The following is an 8,005-nucleotide window of genomic DNA, read 5'->3' as shown; positions in this document are numbered from 1 at the left end:
TGCTAAATCAGGTGATCATAATTCGAAAGTTCTCACCCAGGGTAGGGTTTTATCCAAAACTGTTCATCCTCCAGCCAGGTAGGACTCCTGAGGTCATTTTGTGCTCTGGTAGAGAAAACAACCTGAACCATATCTGAGAAGTCTCCAAGAACAAAATTTAACAACAGAGGAATCTGTATGCCCAACTATTTTATTCAAATGTAAATATTTTTTCCATGTTTCACATTAGCAGTTAGATAGCAATAGCAGTTAGACTTATATACCACTTCATAGGGCTTTCAGCCCTCTCTAAGCGGTTTACAGAGTCAGCATATCGCCCCCCACAGTCTGGGTCCTCATTTCACCCACCTCAGAAGGATGGAAGGCTGAGTCAACCTTGAGCCGGTGAGATTTGAACCGCCAAACTGCAGATAGCAGTCAGCTGAAGTGGCCTGCAGTACTGCACCCTAACCACTGTGCCAACTCAGCTCCTGATTGGATAGTTAATGTACATTATTTGATATGTGGAACAGTATCTAATATCTAAATGGAAAGTGCTATTATTATGAGAAGCAAAAGCTCCACAAAACAAGTTGTGTCCATGGCTTAGTCTTATTTTGGCCAAGATAAAGGTGGATACTTTAGCAGCTGGAGCCCCAGGTAACCATCAGCCTAAACCTAATGTCTATTCCCTATGGGATGGCATCAGTGGTGGGATTCAGCCAGTTCGCACCTATTCGGGAGAACCGGTTGGTAACTTTCTAAGAAGTTTGGAGAACCATTGTTGGAAGAAATCTTATTTTGTTTTCCCCCACTTTACAGAGCTAATCCTGTAAGGAAGGCAGGAAGGAAACATTCTGGTGTTGTTTCTAGCCTAATCTTTATTGCTTACAGAAACTGCCTCTCCAGTTGACCCTTATTACCATTGTAACAACTAAGGCGAAGTGCCCATCGACCTGAGTGACATTGACTTGGCCATGCCCACATGATCATATGACCACCGAGCCCCGCCTACCCAGCTGGTCATCAGGGCAGAGAACTGGTTGGTAAATTATTTGAATCCCACCACTGGATGGCATCTAAAGGTCCCCCCCCATACATCACGGCCAAAAAACATGAACCTCCCCAGGCTTAGTCCTGTTCTCCAGCCACTGTGTCACACCTTAGACATTATGGTCTCAAAAAAAACATAGATGGAAATCTTTAATCTTGTTTTTGTTTCTTTGAAAATGTTTTGCATCTTACCCAGGCAGCTTCTTCAGGCATCGAAGAAGCTTCATGGATGAGAAGTGAAATATTTTCAAAGACAAGAAACCAACATCTGCCCTGTTGGAAAAGCATCTTTGGGACAACCATGACTGGATGATTGAGAATCTCTATAGACAAAACATGAGGTCCAACTCTTGATCGGAAAGACATCCAATACTGCTATAGGAATAAATTTAACTTGGTGGTAAGAAATTAACGATTCCAAGTTAAACCAAGTTTGCCAGAGATCATAGATTCATTGACCACTGGCAGAAAAATGCTTTTCTTTTCCTAACTGTTTCCTGTAATATTCTGTAGACCAAAGGAACCAATTTCAAAAAGAGCTGGGCTAGTATCTCTGCTGCTGTTTTGCATTTTTATTGAAATAGCAATGTTGTTTTTTCTTCCTAGAAAAATGACGGTAGAGATTTCTGGCTTTAGGAAACAGTCTGTGGCTTTTTCCTGATTTGTTTCCCATAAACCAGGTAGGAAAGCTAGGAAGTTTTGCTTTTGCTTTGAAATATTAAGAGATCCTGTCGCTTCCGTGCTCTCTTTCTATCTCTCATTTTGGTAGCAATTCTATCTTTCCCTCCCTTTTCATGTGTGCAGAAAGCGAACAATGAATAAACTCACTGTATTGAGTGACAATGTACTGGCTTGGTTTTGGCTTAGCAAAGAATTACCCAAGAATTGTGGTTTGTAAGCCATGATCAGAGGTGGTATTCAGCAAGTCCTGACCAGTTCTGGAGAACTGGTAGCTGAAATTTTGAGTAGTTCGGAGAACCGGCAAATACCACCTCTGGCTGGCCCCGCCCCTCTCTATTCTCTGCCTCCGAGTCCCAACTGATCAGGAGGGAATGGAGATTTTACAGTATCCTTCCCCTGCCACGCCCTCCAAGCCACGCCCACCAAGCCATGGCCACAGAACCAAAAAATTGGATCCCACCATTGGGCATGATGTATGGCTACGGTCAGGTTTATGGCATGGCATGGGAGCCAAATTCCCAACCTGGAACATCCAGAAGCAAATCAAATTTCAGGTCATTTTTTTTTTGCAAGATATAAATTTGAAATGCGTGATGTGTTCTTTTTTAACCTGCTTTTCTCTCTATTTTTTAATTTTTTTTTATTCTTTAGAAATGTATTCTGTAAGCCGCCCGGAGTCCTTCGGGATTGGGCAGCACATAAATTCATTAAATTTGAATTTGAATTTGAAATGGGAACCTTTTACAGGGTACCTACATTGCTTAACAATGACCTTTCAACACCCCTTCCAACCAACAAGGAGCAGAAAGGTTTGATTACAGCTTCTCATCGGTGTTAAGAAGTCACCAAGGCAGAGGTGGGTTCCTACCAGTTCGCACCAGTTCGGTAGAACCGGTTCGTCAAATCTACCGAACCGGTTAGAAGAGGTTCTACCAGAAAGCAGGCCACACCTACAGAAGAGGTTCCAAAATTTTTTGAAACCCACCACTGACACAGACACAAACACAGAGAGACTCACACAGAGAGAGAAAGAGAAAGAGAAAGAAAGGGAGAAAGAAAGAAATAAAAAAAGAAAAAAGAAAAAGTGAGAGAGGGATGAAAGAAAAAAAGGAAAAAGGGACAGAGAGACAAAAGGAAGGAAAGAGAGAGAGAGAGAGAGAGAGAGAGAGAGAGAGAGAGAGAGAGAACACATGGCCGGCAAGCCACTCCCACCAGGTCACATGCCCGGCAAGCCACTCCCACAAAGGAGGCCACACCCACAGAGTAGGTTCGAAATTTTTTTGAAACCCACCACTGCACCAAGGATATTGCTAATCCAAGGTAACAATATCAATAGTACTTAAGACTTATATACCACTTCACGGTGCTTTACAGCCCTTTCTAAGCAGTTGACAGAATTAGCATGTTGCCCCCCAACAATCTGGGCCCTCATTTTACCCACCTCGAAAGGATGGAAGGCTGAGTCAATCTTGCGCCTGGTGAGATTCGATCTGCCAAACTGCCGGCAGCCGGTCATCAGCAGAAGCAGCCTGCAGTACTGCACTCTAGCCACTGCGCCACCCACAGCAGGTAGCAAAGTCAAAGTCAATAATTCTTGATTCAAACTCTGGATGAAAAAAAAAAGGCGACTTACTTCTGGTTTAGCACCTCACATTAACCGAGCTGATAAAAAAATATATCCCTGAAGGTACAGATGGGTATTCTCTGAATGCTTTCAGGCACTTGGAATGCGTTACAGAGTTCTTTTTATTCTGCCTGCCCTATCTTGTTCGAATTGTGATTAGCGCAAGATTTATATCTTATTTTGTTTTTTAAGGAAACCAGTCTTCCTGCGCATTTCTTCTCTTGTCACTTTTCCAGGTGTGGGAAGCGCATCAGAAATGGAAACAAAGGAGGAAAGGATCAGCCTTTCACCCTTTGTAAAGCAACCAACCATTGCCTGCCAGCTGGGTGGTATTCCTTTCCCCCAAGCCTTGTCCCTAAATCACAGACGGATGACTACCTAAAACCGCTACGGCATGGCAACCTTAGTTCTCTGGCAGATGGCCAGGAGACTGACACATGTAAAAAAGGGGGTGAGGCTTTGGCCAGGAGGGTGCAGCTCCCCCCCTTTTTTAGGGTTCCCTGTTCCATTCTCTTTTTCTGCTCTCCCACCCTCCATCCTCAGAGCAAGTTACCTAGCTCAGTGAGGCTCTAACTTTGCAGGGTTCCACCACGAAACCGCGTTCGACTAAAGCGTGCTCGACGAAACCGCGTAGCTGACGTCATCACAGCGTGACAACAGCGCAGAGAAAAAAGCACGCTGTAAACGCTAAATCTAAAATTAACCCCTAAACCTAAACCTAACCCCCCTAAACCTAATCCTAAACCTAACTCTAAACCTAACCCTTAACCTAACCCTAAACCTAACCCTTAACCTAACGCTAAACCTAATCCTAACCCTTAACCTAACCCTAAACCTAACCCTTAACCTAACGCTAAACCTAATCCTAACCCTTAACCTAACCCTAAACCTAACCCTTAACCTAACCCTAAACCTAACGCTAAACCTAATCCTAACCCTTAACCTAACCCCCCCTAAACCTAATCCTAAACCTAACCCTTAGCTAACCCTAAACCTAACCCTAAACCTAACCCTTAACCTAACGCTAAACCTAATCCTAACCCTTAACCTAACCCTAAACCTAACCCTAACCCTTAACCTAACCCTTAACCTAACCCTAAACCTAATCCTAACCCTTAACCTAACCCTAAACCTAACCCTAACCCTTAACCTAACCCTTAACCTAACCCTAAAGCTAACCCTTACCTTAACTTGAATCGACTTGCTTTCAAAGCGCTATTTAAAGCGCCCTTCTTTCTCCGAGCTCGCTGTTGTCGCCCTGCTGATGACGTCAGCGACGCAGTTTAATCGGGCGCGCTTTAGTCGAGCGCGGTTTTGTCGTGCCACGACTTTGCAGTAGTTGGGCATTTCAGATGATTGGATCCGCCTCTCCGCTCCTCTTTCACAATATTTTAGGCTAGTGCTGATGTCTTTCGCTGTGTCTTCAGGCAGGCTCTTGCCTGCCGATGAATTTTAAAAAGGCACAAAGTAAAAAAATTTTCCATGAACATCTGTTTTCCAAGAACCTTGACAAGGATTGCTGAAGTTACACACATTTCCGCATTTTGTTAAAAGCTCTTTGAACCTTGTCACCATGAAACCATCTCAATCCACTGTGTAGCTTTCCCAAGTTTTCAAAGGGATTCAGGGCTGCGCTTTCTACTTGAAGAAAATTGCTTTCACACTTTGCTAAAGCTAATCAAAAATTCATTTTTGCCACCCATCTAGTTTTGATTTATATTGGCATCCTGGGTACGTTTTCTCATCAGGAGATAATAGTAGTCTTTTTTCTTTCTTTCTTCAAATGATACATTCTTTTATGAAGTTTTTTTCCCCCACCCCTCCTTCGATAGTCATTGTTTTCCCTTTAGAATATTTTTGGGCTCAGCACTGTTTATTTGACTTGGCTGGCCTGATACAAAAGGGGAAAAAAAAAAAGAATAAATATATATATATATATATTTTTAAAAAAAGGAAAAAAAATAGCAATCTAAAAAGGGCAGGAAAATAATGATTACCACATTCATTTCCATCAGTAACGTTATTAAAATGAAGTGCTATTAAAACTATAGCAATAGCAATAGCAATAGCAGTAGACTTATATACCGCTTCATAGGCCTTTCAGGCCTCTCTAAGCGGTTTACAGAGAGTCAGCATATTGCCCCCAACAATATGGGTCCTCATTTTACCCACCTCGGAAGGATGGAAGGCTGAGTCAACCCTGAGCCGGTGAGATTTGAACCGCTGACCTGCTGATCTAGCAGTAGCCTGCAGTGCTGCATTTAACCACTGCGCCACCTTGGCTCTATGGGGCTTCTGTGACCCCATGGGGCTTCTGTGACCCCATTACAATGTGTCAGATAAAAATGCTTTTTCTTCTGCAGTATTTCTCTGTGTCAAATTCTTTAATTTATCATCCCAGAAAACAACCATGATACAAGTCAAGAATCCTCTAAGTTGAGTTTCCCCCCCATAGCCGCAGTAGGCTATTTCTATTGTCTTCTTCCAGAATATTTTTTTTCCCTCCAATTTCTCAGTCTAATCAATAACCCGGGATTTTCTAAAGATCTCCCACCCAAGTACTAAAACAGGGGTGTCAAACCCGTGTCGTCATGGCATCACGTGACGCATTGGGACTTTTCCCCCCTTCGCTAAACCTGGCGTGGGCATGGCCAGCACATGACGCATCTGGCCCATGGGCCGGGAGTTTGACAAACCCGTACTAAAAGTTCTAGTCCTTGTTTTGTTGCCTTTTGGCAACAAAATTGCATTTATGCATTATTGATTCAAAAACACTTTGGCGGCCAGTTTTTCAACTGCATTATAACTTTGTTTTCAACTTTGTTCAGGTTCCAGGGCCACATTTGATTTTAGAGAGTTGTGTCCTCTGATACAGTAATTAAGCACTGTAGGTAATAGATGAGGTCAGGAGAGACTCCAATTACATTTCCTTTTGTTGTTAGTTGCGAAGTTGTGTCTGGCCCATCGCGACCTCATGGATAACGTTCCCCCAGGCCTTCCTGTCCTCTAGCATCCTCAAGAGTCCATTTAAGCTCACGCCTACTGCTTCAGTGACTCCATCCAGCCATCTCATTCTCTGTCGTTCCCTTCTTCTTTTGCCCTCCATCTTTCCCAGCATGAGGCTCTTCTCCAGTGAGTCCTTCCTTCTTATTAGGTGGCCAAAGTATTTGAGTTTCATCTTCAGGATCTGGTCTTCTAAAGATCAGTCAAGGTTGATATCCTCTAGGACTGATCGGTTTGATCTCCTTGCAGTCCAAGGGACTCGCAGGAATCTTCTCCAGCACCATAGTTCAAAGGCCTCAATTCTTTGGCGCTCAGCCTTTCTTATGGTCCAATCTTCACAGCCACGCATTGCAACTGGAAAAAATATGTTATCTGATTAAAAATTAAATATAATGAATGTATTTACTCTACCAAAAATATTAAATATTTCCCATCTTCTGAGATGAAGCCCCTAGCCTCTATATTCTGCGAAGAGTAACATTGGCAGGATTCTCATGAGTTAACCATAGTTTGCTGATTAAGCCATATATGTTATTTGCATTTGCATGTCAAATTCAAACAACATCTATCACAGTGCAGTGTGGGAATTTAGCCATTTGGATTGCTCCAGAATAATGTGGTGATGTAGTATTTCTTACCATTACCGTAAGGAGCCGAGGTGGTGCAGTGGGTAGAGTGCAGTACTGCAGGCCACTTCAGCTGACCGTTATCTGCAGTTCAGCGGTTCTAATCTCACCGGCTCAAAGGTTGACTCAGCCTTCCATCCTTCCGAGGTGGGTAAAATGAGGACCCGGATTGTTGGGGGCGATATGCTGACTCTGTAAACCGCTTAGAGAGGGCTGAAAGCCCTATGAAGCGGTATATAAGTCTAACTGCTATTGCTATTGCTAAATGAGGACCCAGACTGCGGGGGCGATATGCTGACTCTGTAAACCGCTTAGAGGGCTGAAAGCCCTATGAAGCGCTATATAAGTCTAACTGCTATTGCTATTGCTACCTTGATATGTTACACCTCATATATTTCAGCAGCAAAAATATTAGGCCCTGGACTATCAAATGCAAATTAGCCAAAAGAGCAAACGAAGCCACATGCAGGTGGACGGCTGTTGACAGAGGCTGGGATCAGCCAGATTAAAGGAAGATTGGATAAATGGGTTGCATCTCATTTGAGCAAACAGAAATGGGGGTTGCTCCATTAGATATCATCAGCTATCCCAGACTAAGCCAAAAGTTGAATTTACACTTTTACAACCATTAATGTTAAGTTTCATTGGGGTTGATAAACAATAGCTGATAGACGTAGTGCGGTATGTTCTTCAATCACATGTGATTTAATCAAAGTTTAAAGTTTAATAACATTTATATGCCGCCCTATCCCGTAGGACTCCGGGCGGCTTACAATACAGAAATAAAATAAAATAAAATACAGGGAAAAAGAAAATATAGATTTAAAAACAACACTGTCAGCACCTCTCCATTAGATAATTAGGAAAGAAAGACCACAAGTCTCCATGTGTGGAAATCAAGTGTACTTTTACTAATTATAAATGATTAAAGGCATAGCGAAGCAAAATCTGAATATTTAGGCGTGAAAGCGATTGATATATAGAATAGCCCATTCTCCTCCCCTTGGCATCACAGTTACAGTCCAATCATAATTCTCTC

The sequence above is a fragment of the Thamnophis sirtalis genome, unplaced genomic scaffold (assembly GCF_051295495.1).
Source record: "Thamnophis sirtalis isolate CommonGarterSnake01/CBP01778 unplaced genomic scaffold, rThaSir2_p1.2 scaffold_16, whole genome shotgun sequence".
NCBI lineage: Eukaryota > Metazoa > Chordata > Lepidosauria > Squamata > Natricidae > Thamnophis > Thamnophis sirtalis.
Note: the sequence above shows the minus strand (reverse complement) of the source record.